Genomic DNA, 13302 nt, shown 5'->3' on the forward strand with positions numbered 1-13302 from the left:
ACCGTCATATCGCATCTCATTTCTATGTTTCATGATAAGATATAATATTCATTGCGAAGTGTCATGTATACCTCGTATTCTTTTCAAAAGAATGTAAGTGCGACACTTCCTTGCTAGGAACTAGCGTTTGCAGATGTCTACGTATCGAAGCAATAGATTTCTAATGCTTCTTAAATCGTCATATCGCATCTCATTTCTATGTTTCATTATAAGATATAATATTCATTGCGAAGTGCTATGTATACCTCGTATTCCTTTCAAAAGAATGTAAATGCGACACTTCCTTGCTAGGAAGTAGCGCTTGCAGATGTCTACGTATCGTAGCATTAGTGTTATAATGCTTCTCAAAACTCGATATCGCTACTCATATCTATGTTTCATGATAAGATATAATATTCATTGTGCAGTGTTATGTATACCTCGAATTCACTTCAATAGAATGTAAATGCTACAATTCCTTGCTAGGAAATAGCGTTTGCAGATGTCTACCAATCGAAGCAATAGGGTTCTAATGCTTCTTCTAACGGGATATCGCATCTCTTTTCTATGTTTCATGATAAGATATAATATTCATTGCGAAGTGTCATGTATACCTCGTATTCACTTCAAAAGAATGTAAATCCGACACTTCCCTGCTGGGAAATAGCGTTTGCAGATGTCTACGTATCCAAGCAAAAGATTTCTAATGCTTCTTAAATCGCCATATTGCTTCTCATTTCTATGTTTCATGACAAGACGTAATATTCACTGTGTAGTGTTATGTTTATCTCGTCTATTCATCAAATGAATGTAAATGCGACACTTCCTTTGCTTGGAAATAACGTTTGCAGATGTCTACTTATCGTGGCATTAGGGTTCTAATGCTTCTCAAAACGCGATATCGCTTCTAATTTCTATGTTTCATGATAATATATAATATTCATTGCGAAGGGTCACGTATACCTCGAATACACTTTAATTGAATGTACACGCGACACTTCTTTGCTAGGAAAAGCGATTGCAGTTGTCTACGTATCGAAGCAATAGAGTTCTAATGCTTCTTAAATCGTGATATTGCATCTCATTCCTATGTTTCATGATAAGATATAATATTCATTGTGGAGGGTTTTGTATACTTCGTATTCACTTCAAGAGAATGTAAATGCGAGACTTCCTAGCCAGGTTATAGCGTCTGCAGATATCTACCTACCGAAGCATCAGTGTTCTAATGCTTCTTAAATCGAGATGTCGCATCTCATTTCTATGCTTCATGATAACATGTAATATTCATTGCAAAGTGATATATATAGCTCGCATACACTACAAATGAATGTAAATGCGACACTTCCTTTCTAGGAAATAGCGTTTCCAGATGTCTACGTATCGCAGCAATAGGGTTCTAACGCTTCTTAAAACGCGATATCGCATCTCATTTCTATGCTTCATGGTCAGATATAATGTTCATTGCGAAATGTTATGTATACCTCGCATACACCTCAAATGAATGTAAATGCGACACTTCCTTGCTAGGAAATAGCGTTTCCAGATATCTACGTATCGAAGCAATAGGGTTCTAATGCTTCATAAATCGCGATATCGCATCTCATTTCTATGTTTCATGATAATATATAATATTCATTGCGAAGTGTTATGTATACCTCGCATACTTTAAGTGAATGCAAATACGACTCTTCCTTACCAGGAAATAGCGTTTGCAGATGTCTGCGTATCGAAGCAATAGATTTCTAATGCTTCTTAAATCGAGATATCGCACCACACTTCTATGTTTCATGGTAAGATATTATATTCATTGCGAAGTGTCATATATAACTCGTATTCACTTCAAAAGAATGTGAATGCGGCACTTCTTTGCTATTAAATAGCGTTTGCAGATGTCTACGTATCGAAGCAATAGATTCCTAATGCTTCATAAATCGCCAAATCGCATCTCATTTCTATGTTTCATGATAAGATATAATATTCATTGTGCAGTGTTATGTATACCTCGTATTCACCTCAAAAGAATGTAAATACGACTCTTCCTTGCTAGGAAATAGCGTTTGCAGATGTCTACGTATCCAAGCAATAGAGTTCTAATGCTACTTAAATCGCGATATGGCATCTCATTTCTATGTTACATGATAAGATGTAATAATCATTGTGGAGTGTCATGTATACCTCGTATTCACTTCAAAGAATGTGAATGCGGCACTTCTTTGCTATTAAATAGCGTTTGCAGTTGTCTACGTATCGAAGCAATAGATTCCTAATGCTTCTTAAAACGCGATATCGCTTCTTTTTCAGTGTTTCATGATAAGATGTAATATTCATGGTGGAGTGTTATATATACCTCGTATTCAATTCAAAAGAATGTAAACGCGAGACTTCGTTGCCAGGAAATAGCGTTTGCAGATGTCTACGTATCGTACCATTAGAATTCTAATGCTTCTCAAAACGCGATATCGCTACACATTACCATGTTTCATTATAATATATAATATTCATTGCGAAGTGTCATGTATACCTCGCATAAACTTCAAATGGATGTGAATGCGACAGTTCCTTGCTGGGAAATAATGTTTGCAGATATCTACGTATCGACGCAATAGAGTTCTAATGCTTCTTAAATCGCGATATCGCATCTCATTTCTATGTTCCATGATAAGATATAATATTCCTTGTGCAGTGTTATGAATACTTCGTATTCACTTCAAAAGAATGTAAATGCGACACTTCCTGCTTGGAAATAGCGTTTGCAGATGTCTACGTATCGAAGCAATAGTTTTCTAATGCACCTTAAACCGTCATATCGCAACCCATATCTACGTTTCATGATAAGATATAATATTCATTGCGAAGTATCATGCATACCTCGTATTCACTTCAAAAGAATGTAATTGCGACACTTCCTTGCTAGGAAATAGCGTTTGCAGATGTCTACGCATCGAAGAAATAGACATCTAATGCTTCATAAATCGCCATATCGCACCTCATTTCTATGTTTCATGATAAGATATAATATTCATTGTGCAGTGTTATGTATACCTCGTATTCACCTCAAAAAAATGTAACTGCGACACTTCCTTGCTAGCAAATAGCGTTTGCAGATGTCTACGTATCGAAGCAATAGAGTTCTAATGCTTCTTAAATCGTCATACCGCATCTCAATTCTATGTTTCATGATAAGATATAATATTCATTGCGAAGTGTCATGTATACCTCGTATTCCTTTCAAAAGAATGTAAATGCAACACTTCCTTGGAAGGAAGTAGCGTTTGCAGATTTCTACGTATTGAAGCAATAGAATTCTAATGCTACTTAAATCGCCATATCGCAACTCATTTCTCTGTTTCATGGTAAGATATAATATTCATTGTGGAATGTTATGTATACCTGGTATTCACTTCAAAAGAATGTAAACGCGACACTTCCGTGCCAAGATATATCGCTTGCAGATGTCTACGTATCGTAGCATCAGAGTTCTAATGCTTCTCAAAACGCGATATCGCTACTCATTACCATGTTTCATGATAATATATAATATTCATTGTGCAGTGTTATGAATACCTCGTATTCACTTCAAAAGAATGTAAATGCGACACTTCCAGGCTAGGAAATAGCGTTTGCAGATGTCTACGTTTCGTGGCATTAGGTTTCTAATGCTTCTCAAAACGAGATATCGCTTCTCATTTCTACGTTTCATGATAATATATAATATTCATTGCGAAGTGTCATGTATACCTCGCAAACACTTAAAATGAATGTAAATGCGACACTTCCTTGCTAGGAAGTAGCGTTTGCAGATGTCTACGTATCGAACCAATAGATTTCTAAAGCTTCTTAAATCGCCATATCGCATCCCATTCCTATGTTTCATGATAAGATATAATATTCATTGTGGAGTGTTATGTATACCTCGTATTCACTTCAAAAGAATGTAAACGCGACACTACCTTGCCAGGAAATAGCGTTTGCAGATGTCTACGTATCGTAGCATTAGAGTTCTAATGCTTCTCAAAACGCGATATAGCTACTCATTACTATGTTTCATGATAAGATATAATATTCATATCGAAGTGTCATGTATACCTCGTATTCACTTCAAAAGAATGTAAATGCGACACTTCCATGCTAGGAAATAGCGTTTGCAGATGCCTACGTATCGTAGGAATAGAGTTCTAATGCTTCTTAAAACGCGATATCGCATCACATTTCTATGTTTTATGATAAGATATGATATTCATTGTGGAGCGATATGTACACATCGTATTCACCTCAAAAGAATGTAAATGCGACACTTCCTGGCTAGGAAATAGCGTTTCCAGATGTCTACGTATCGAGGCAATAGAGTTCTAATGCTTCTTAAAACGGGATATCGCATCCCATTTCTATGTTCCACGATAAGGTATAATATTCATTGCGAAGTGTCATGTATACCTCGTACTCACCTCAAAAGAATGTAACTGCGACACTTCCTTGCTAGGAAGTAAAGTCTCCAGATGTCTATGTATCGAAGCAGTATAGTTCTAATGCTTCTTCAAACGGGATATCGCATCTCATTTCTATGTTTCATGATAAGATATAATATCCACTGCGAAGTGTTATGTATACCTCGCATACACTTCAAATAAATGTAAATGCGACACTTCCTTCCTAGGAAATAGCGTTTGCAGATGTCTACGTATCGTAGCAATAAATTTCTAACGCTTCTTAAAGCTCGATATCGCATCTCATTTCTATGATTCGTGATAAGATATAATATTCATTGCGAAGTGTTATGTACGCCTCGTATTCACTTCAGGTGAATGTAACTGCGACACTTCCTTGCTTGGAAGTAGCGTTTCCAGATGTCTACGTAACGGAGCAATAGCGTTCTAATGCTTCTTAGAGCGCGATATCGCATCTCATTTCTACGTTTCATGATAAGGTATAATATTCATTGCGAAGTGTCATGTATACCTCGTGTTCACTTCAAAGGAGTGATAATGCGACACTTCCTTGCTAGGAAGTAGCGTTTGCAGATGTCTACGTATCGAAGCAATATAGTTCTAATGCTTTTTCAAACGAGATATCGCATCTCATTTCTATGTTTCATGATGAGATATAATATTCATTGCGATGTGTCATGTATAGATCGCATACACATCAAACGAAAGTAAAAGCGTCACTTCCTGGCTAGGAAATAGCGGTTGCAGATGTCTACGTATCGAAGCAATAGATTTCTAATGCTTCTTAAAACGCGATATCTCATTTCATTTTTATGTTTCGTGATTAGATATATTATTCATTGCGAAGTGTCATGTATACCTCGTATTCACTTCAAATGAATGCAAATGCGACACTTCCTTGCTAGGTAATAGTGTTTCCAGATATCAACGTACCGTAGCTATAGAGTTCTAAAGCTTCTTAAAACAAGATATCGCATCTCTTTTCTATGTTTCATGATAAAATATAGTATTCATTGCGAAGTGTCATGCATACCTCGTAATCACTTCAAAAGAATGTAAACGCGACACTTCCTTGCTAGGAAATGTCGTTTGCAGATGTCTACGTATCGTAGCAATAGAATTCTAATGCTTCTTAAATCGCGATATAGCTCCTAATTTCTATGTTTCATGATAAGATATAATAATCATTGCGAAGTGTCATGTACAACTCGTATTCCTTTCAAAAGAATGTAAATGCGACACTTCCTTGCCAGGAAGTAGCGTTTGCAGATATCTACGTATCGAAGCAACAGAGTTCGAAAGCTTGCTAATTCGCGATATCGCCTCTCATATCTACGTTTGATGATAAGATATAATATTCACTGTGCAGTGTTATGTATATCTCGTCAATACTTCAAATGGATGTAAATGCGACACTTCCTTGCTGGGAAATAGCGTTTGCAGATGTCTACGTATCGTGGCATTAGAGTTCTAATGCTTCTCAAAACGCGATATCGCTTCTCATTTCTATGTTTCATGATAATATATAATATTCATTGTGGAATGTTATGTATACCTCGTATTCACTTCAAAAGAATGTAAACGCGACACTTCCGTGCCAAGATATATCGCTTGCAGATGTCTACGTATCGTAGCATCAGAGTTCTAATGCTTCTCAAAACGCGATATCGCTACTCATTACCATGTTTCATGATAATATATAATATTCATTGTGCAGTGTTATGAATACCTCGTATTCACTTCAAAAGAATGTAAATGCGACACTTCCAGGCTAGGAAATAGCGTTTGCAGATGTCTACGTTTCGTGGCATTAGGTTTCTAATGCTTCTCAAAACGAGATATCGCTTCTCATTTCTACGTTTCATGATAATATATAATATTCATTGCGAAGTGTCATGTATACCTCGCAAACACTTAAAATGAATGTAAATGCGACACTTCCTTGCTAGGAAGTAGCGTTTGCAGATGTCTACGTATCGAACCAATAGATTTCTAAAGCTTCTTAAATCGCCATATCGCATCCCATTCCTATGTTTCATGATAAGATATAATATTCATTGTGGAGTGTTATGTATACCTCGTATTCACTTCAAAAGAATGTAAACGCGACACTACCTTGCCAGGAAATAGCGTTTGCAGATGTCTACGTATCGTAGCATTAGAGTTCTAATGCTTCTCAAAACGCGATATAGCTACTCATTACTATGTTTCATGATAAGATATAATATTCATATCGAAGTGTCATGTATACCTCGTAGTCACCTCAAAAGAATATAAATGCGACACTTCCTGGCTAGGAAATAGCGTTTCCAGATGTCTACGTATCGAGGCAATAGAGTTCTAATGCTTCTTAAAACGGGATATCGCATCCCATTTCTATGTTCCACGATAAGGTATAATATTCATTGCGAAGTGTCATGTATACCTCGTACTCACCTCAAAAGAATGTAACTGCGACACTTCCTTGCTAGGAAGTAAAGTCTCCAGATGTCTATGTATCGAAGCAGTATAGTTCTAATGCTTCTTCAAACGGGATATCGCATCTCATTTCTATGTTTCATGATGAGATATAATATTCATTGAGAAGTGTTATGCAGAGCTTGCATACACTTCAAATGAATGTAACTGCGACACTTTCTTGCTAGGAAGTAGCGTTTCCAGATGTCTACGTATCGAAGCAACAGAGTTCTAATGCTTCTTAAAACGGGATATCGCATCTCATTTCTATGTTTCATGATAAAATATAGTATTCATTGCGAAGTGTCATGCATACCTCGTAATCACTTCAAAAGAATGTAAACGCGACACTTCCTTGCTAGGAAATGTCGTTTGCAGATGTCTACGTATCGTAGCAATAGGATTCTAATGCTTCTTAAATAGCGATATAGCTCCTAATTTCTATGTTTCATGATAAGATATAATATTCATTGCGAAGTGTCATGTATACCTCGTATTCACTTCAAAAGAATGTAAATGCGACACTTCCTTGCTTGGCAATAGCGTTTGCAGATGTTTACGTATCGTAGAAATAGAGATCTAATGCTTCTTGAAACGCGATATTGCAAATCATATCTATGTTTCACAATAAGATATAATATTCAATGCGAAGTGTCATGTATACCTCGTATTCACTTAAAAAGTATGTAAATGCGACACTTCCATATTCCTAGGGAGTAGCGTTTGCTGATGTCTACGTATCGAAGCAATAGAATTCTAATGCTTCTTAAATCGTCATATCGCATCTCATTTCTATGTTTCATGATAAGATATAATAATCATTGCGTAGTGTCATGTACAACTCGTATTCCTTTCAAAAGAATGTAAATGCGACACTTCCTTGCCAGGAAGTAGCGTTTGCAGATATCTACGTATCGAAGCAACAGAGTTCGAAAGCTTGCTAATTCGCGATATCGCCTCTCATATCTACGTTTGATGATAAGATATAATATTCACTGTGCAGTGTTATGTATATCTCGTCAATACTTCAAATGGATGTAAATGCGACACTTCCTTGCTGGGAAATAGCGTTTGCAGATGTCTACGTATCGTGGCATTAGAGTTCTAATGCTTCTCAAAGCGCGATATCGCTTCTCATTTCTATGTTTCATGATAATATATAATATTCATTGTGAAGTGCCATGTATACCTCGTATTCACTTCAAAAGAATGTAAATGCGACACTTCCTTGCTTGGAAATAGCGTTTGCAGATGTCTACGTATCGAAGCAATAGAGTACTAAAGCTTGCTAATTCGCGATATCGCATCTCATTTCTATGTTTCATGATAATATATAATATTCATTGCGGAGTGTTATGTACACCTCGTATTCACTCCAAAAGAATGTAAATGCGACACTTCCTTCCTTGGAAATAGCGTTTGCAGATGTCTACGTATCGAAGCAATAGAGTTCTAATGCTTCTTAAATCGCCATATTACATCTCATTTCTATGTTTCATGATAAGATATAATATTCATTGTGGAGTGTTATGTATACCTCGTATTCACTTCAAAAGAATGTAGACGCGACACTTCCTTGCCAGGAAATAGCGTTTTCAGATGTCTACGTATCGTAGCATTAAAGTTCTAATGCCTCTCAAAACGCGATATCGCGTCTCATTCCTATGTTTCATGATAATATATAATATTCATTGTGCAGTGTTATGTATATCTCGTCTAAACTTCAAATGAATGAATATGCGACACTCCCTTGCTTGGAAATAGCGTTTGCAGATGTGTACGTATCGTGGCATTAGAGTTCTAATGCTTCTCAAAACACGATATCGATTCTCATTCCTATGTTTCATGATAATATATAAGATTCATTGGGAAGTGTTATGTATACCTCGTATTCACTTCAAAAGTATGTAAATGCGACACTTCCTTGCGAGGAAATAGCGGTTCCAGATGTCAGCGTATCGAAACAATAGTGTTCTAATGCTTATTAGAATGACATGTCGCATATATTTCTATGTTTCATGATAAGATATAATATCCATTGCGAAGTGCCACTTATACCTCGCATTCACTTCAAATGATTGTAAATGCGACACTTCCTTGCTAAGAAATAGCGTTTGCAGTTGTCTACGTGTCGAAGCAATAGAGTTCCAATGCTTCTTAAAACGTGATGTCGCATATTATTTCTATGTTTCGTGATAAGATATAATATTCATTGCGAAATATCACGTATACCTCGTATTCACTTCAAAAGAAAGTAAATGCGACACTTCCATGCTAGGAAATAGCGTTTGCAGATGTCTACGTATCGTAGCAATGGTGTTCTAATACCGCTTAAAATGCGATATCGCATCTCATTTCTATGTTTCATGATAAGATATAATACCCATTGCGAAGTGTCATGTATACTTCGTATTCACTTCAAAAGAATGTAAATGCGACACTTCCTTGCTAGGAAATAGCGTTTGCACATGTCTACGTATCGAAGCAATTGAGTTCTATTGCTCCTTAAAACGCGAGATCGCATCTCGTTTCTATGTTTTATGATGAGATATAATATCCATTGCGAAGTGTCATGTATACCCCGCATTCACTTCAAAAGAATGTAAATGCGACACTTCCTTGCTAGGAAATAGCAAGTGTCATTCAGCCTCCTGGGATACGAATAATTTGTTCGCCAGGACGTGACAAAGTTTCTGGTGACAGCGGTGGGATATTCGCGTATAACTTATCGGAAATTCTGCTGAATAAGTGTACGAACAGCCATGGCAACGCGCACGCCGACAAAGCAAACGCGGCTTCAGGTACAGAAGGACGCCGCCGCAACCGAATCCGATACTCACCGAACGTTAGATTTTCACGATGCTCTCGCAAACGACGCCGCCGGACCTTCAGACGATAATACGGATAAAGAACAGGCGATCGCTACGTTAAATCGCCAAATAGATTTCATGCGTCGGGAATTGGAATCCTTACGCGCGGCACAATCCACAAACGCCGACACTATCTCTTTCGGAACTCCGCACCTGCAACCGACACGTAGCTCAGAGTCTGATTCACCAAACTCCCAAACAGATAGGCTTATTTTTCGCGAAGCAATAGATAGCATCCCTATATTTGATGGCAAAAACTTGCCAATATTACAGTTCGTGCGGGCCTGTAAACGGGCGAGGGAGTTGATTTCGCCCGAAGGAGAACCCTCGTTCACCAAACTCATTGTCAATCGTTTACGCGGCCGTGCATATCTGGCCGTAGAGGACGAGCAATGCTCTTCGGTCGGACAACTGACCGATATTCTACGAGCCGCATTCGAAAATACAAAGTCAACCGACCATTACAGGGGCGAACTAACTAATACTTTCATGCGCCCAGGAGAACATATCCTCGATTTCATAGGTAGAATTAAAGACCTACGTAACGCAGCAATCGACTGCGAACGATTCGATTCCGCCGAATTAGTAAATTCACGTTCCGGAATAGACGCGCTTACGCTTAGGTGTTTTTGCGACGGGCTTATCCCGGAAATTCGACATTCCATGAACACGCGATTGTACGAAACATACGCGGACGCGTTCGCTCACGCTAAGGAGTTGTACAGGCGACACGAATTAGACAAAGAGAGACTCTTCTCGTCGCGTCCCCGTACGGAAAATTTTCACTTCGAGCGCCGGCAAGAAACGGTTTGCGCTCGTTGTAATAGTCGCGGTCATGTCACTCGCGACTGCAAGTACGCAAGTCATAGACCGTCAGTCACGTACCCACGGGAAGAAACCCCGAGGTATCCTCGACAGGAACGACCGCTTGTAACGGGACCTCCGCGATGTCAGTACGCACCGCCCGATCGACGGGATATCGTTTGTAGGTACTGCCGAAACCTGGGACATAGCATAGACGAATGTCGAAAGCGACAATTTAATAATGTCGGAAATAACGTTTCGCGCCCGAATCCGGGAAACGCGAACGGCCTCCCGACCCGCCGCGAGACGGTACGCGAGGCCGGCTACGATCGCCGAGTTCTCGCCTTAACGTACGACGAGTCAACATCGATAATAGAAGAGCAGCAGTAAACATAACGGGTAAAACTAGCGTCCCCACGGTTGTCATAAATTCTAACGCGTTAATTGAACCCGTAGTAATGATGATCGACACCGGAGCCGAGATCAACGTGATCAAGGAAAACGCGCTAAAACCTAAAACTCTAATTAACACTGCAGAACGCCTAACTATTACCGGAGTAACTCAGGGTACCGTAGCCACCTTAGGGACGGTTACGTTACCGATATTTTCTCGTGATGTTCCGTTTAATGTCGTCAGTTCCGACTTCCCAATTAAAACCGCCGGGATCCTGGGATCCGGGTTTTGTGCAGACGCGGATATATCTTTTAGAAATAAATATATCCTGTGGCACGGGAATAGGATCCTATTTGCACGTCACGAAGACGTTTTAAATAAAATAATACTTCCTCCGCGGACTAACTCGGGCATACGCGTCGGAATAATTAATTCAGGCGTAGGCGAAGGAATAATCCCCCGAACACAGATCGCGAAGGGAGTATATTTCGGTGATGCTATCGTTAAAGTGCGAAACGGCCATGCGATAGCACGCATAATTAATGCGACCGATACCGAGATCGAGATCGCGGTGCCCAGAATTCATCTGGACCCGCTTCCCGTTCTCGAATCGCTGAAACGAGAACCAGCGTTATATTCGTTATTTACGAATACTTCTAAATCCACTGTTTCTAATACAAAAATCAATACTACATCCACTGTTTCTAATACAAAAATGAATACTAAATCCACTGTTTCAAGCATGCCTACTAATTCTACTAATACTAAATCCACTGTTTCCAGCATGCCTACTAATCCAATAAATACTAAATCCACTGTCTCAAGCATGCGTACTAACTCGACTAATTCCAAATCCACTGTATCCACTCTAAAACGAGTATTCCCAAATCCCACTGTATCTTATGCTAACATTGTTTCAAAATCCACTTCAAATTCTACGAATTCCAACGAAAATCTCTTACCATCGTCACGCGATATTCAACACAAAGTTTCCAATCATGATAAATCTTCCAATAACAACCTCAAAATCCACAAAAATTTTTCCAAGTGCCATCGAAGGTACGCAACGTAACTTAAACATCCGCGCGAAAGATACACAAAATAAACCTCTTCTCAAAAGCGATAGCGAACGACACTCGAAACGCGACACTCCGCGCGCCACTCAAAATGTAACGCGACCTCAAAGCAGATTCGACGAAATAGTCGCGTCACTCCGTCTAGATCATCTAAACAGCGAAGAAAAAAATAATATATACAAACTGATTTCTAACAATCAAGATTTATTCCATCTCCCAGGCGATAAATTAGGATTTACCAATGTAACCGAGCACCGCATTCCAACGATAAACGATCAGCCAATAAACGTAAAACAATACCGCTTCCCGCCGATACACAAGGAAGAAATACAACGTCAAATAGATCAATTATTAGAAAACGAATCGTACGCCGCGTATTTAGATGAACTCAACGATAGAATACGTACTTCACAAGAAATAGCGAAAACAAACTTAGACTGTGCAAAAACACGCCCTAAATTCTATTACGATAAGAAACTTAATGTAAAGGATTTCCAAATCGGACAATGGGTTTATTTGCTCCGCGAACCACTTAGACATAAATTCGATTCTCAATACACAGGCCCATATAAGATCTTGGAGATTCTACCTAACAATAATGTAAAAATGAATGTTAAGGGGAGGCACAAGATTGTGCATTCAAATAAATTAAAAAATTGTAAGCGCCTACAAACGATGAATGCACGTATGAGAGTTCGATCGAATGTAGGAGACAGTGAAAAGTGTAAGTCGAAATCAAAAACTGAAAATCTTAATGAACAAAGAGTAAAAGAATCGGTGACAGTGACAAACGAACAAAGTGCACCACAGAAGAAAAGTGCAACCAAACAGAGTGCAGCCGTAGCAGCACAACATACGCAGAGACCACAGCATCCACGAGACGAGAGCCCACAGCATCCACGAGATGATAGACCACAGCATCCACGAGATGAGAGCAGCATACACGCCCAGGAGGACCAATCTCCTCCACAGCACACGAAACGAGTAGCATCCCACATCGAGGCCACATCAGTCCAGAGATTTCGCCATAGGCGAAATTCTTTTTCTAAGGGGGAAGGTGTGACGTCAGGCGTGCCGCCTGCCACCCTCTCAACGCACCACAGCAACCACCCTCACGCGCCTGCACCACAGGCAACACCCAGGCGCAACTCGCCGTCTCACTCAGGCCAAGGGCTACGACCATCGACTCGCTCGCACCCGCAGAGGTGCTCGCCGTCTCTCTCACTCCAAGGGACCTACCCTCCGTCTCACTCGCACCCGCAGAGGTGTCCGCC

The sequence above is a fragment of the Xylocopa sonorina genome, unplaced genomic scaffold, assembly GCF_050948175.1.
Source record: "Xylocopa sonorina isolate GNS202 unplaced genomic scaffold, iyXylSono1_principal scaffold0065, whole genome shotgun sequence".
Taxonomy (NCBI): domain Eukaryota; kingdom Metazoa; phylum Arthropoda; class Insecta; order Hymenoptera; family Apidae; genus Xylocopa; species Xylocopa sonorina.